Raw genomic sequence first — 1,201 nt, 5'->3', positions numbered from 1 at the left:
AACAGGGAACTGGTGCTTTTTCTTTCCTAATCCTTACTATTGTCATTTTCCTCTACTTCTTTTGTATGTTTGTCACACTCTTGTGACCTGCTATTTCCGGGGTGCCTTGATAGTCGAAGCAGACCTTGTGCTGTTGAAGCTAGAGATGTGACCAGAGTAAGCCCGACTGCCTGTAAAGACTTCTCTGTTGACATCCACCCCTTGGCGCTCTTATGACCTTATGCCGTTGCGAGCGCCGTAAAACCCTCTACTAAAACTTTTTTTAAACTTTTAAAAAACTAAAGAAATAGAAGAAGAAGAACTACCTTATTATGTACGATCTTTGGTACAACTGCAATTATTTCTATCCGCCCGTGGTACGCTTTTTGACGTTCCCCCTGGTGCCCCAACTGTCCTAACGGGCTGCGTACCGATGATGATGATGATAAGTATGAAGTATGTAGGCCTATACTTTCTTATACTCTCTCACCGTCTAGATGTAGGCTCTACGCTAGGCCCTACGCTACGCTGAATTCTCAAAGCCACCGCTGGATAATCTACGCCGCGCGCGGGATCCTCTTCCTTCGCCCTTTTCGGACGGTCGCTGGATTCCCAGAGAGAGAGAGAGAGAGAGAGAGAGAGAGAGAGAGAGCGCATGGGGAGTTTAAACGAGGTAGACAGGGCAAACGACTCAGGCAAACGACTCAGACATACTGACGGAAGATACTTCTTGTTTTGGAGTCTGTTGGGTTTTTTAAATAAAATTTTGGGTAGTTTTTTATCAGTTTGTTTGCTTGTGTTAGTGTACTTTTATTTCACCACTTTGATTGTGTACGTTTGAGAAACAAAGAGGTTTGTAAGAAATAAATTCCCAACAGTTAGTCAGTTTTGTTGCAACTAGTGAAAAGCTTAACAAATGCGTTATGTCACCACAAGCAAATCCAAGAAAACTTTTAAAGACCAAAATCATCAAACACACTTATATAGATTGATGCATAGATGCATAAATGAATCTGAAATTAATACATTGAATTACGCTTGATTGATCCCAGTGAAGAAATTTGGGTAACAATGACAAACAGAACGAATGCATGAATAATAATATATTTTTAAACTCACAAATTATACATACAAAGTATACCAAATACGCAATATTTCACCAATGTAGACAATTTTATAAACATATTGCTGGTCGCCACAGTAGCACCCAGTTTTCCAGGGG

This window comes from Aplysia californica, unplaced genomic scaffold (genome assembly GCF_000002075.1).
Source record: "Aplysia californica isolate F4 #8 unplaced genomic scaffold, AplCal3.0 scaffold00290, whole genome shotgun sequence".
Classification (NCBI taxonomy): Eukaryota; Metazoa; Mollusca; class Gastropoda; order Aplysiida; family Aplysiidae; genus Aplysia; species Aplysia californica.
Note: the sequence above shows the minus strand (reverse complement) of the source record.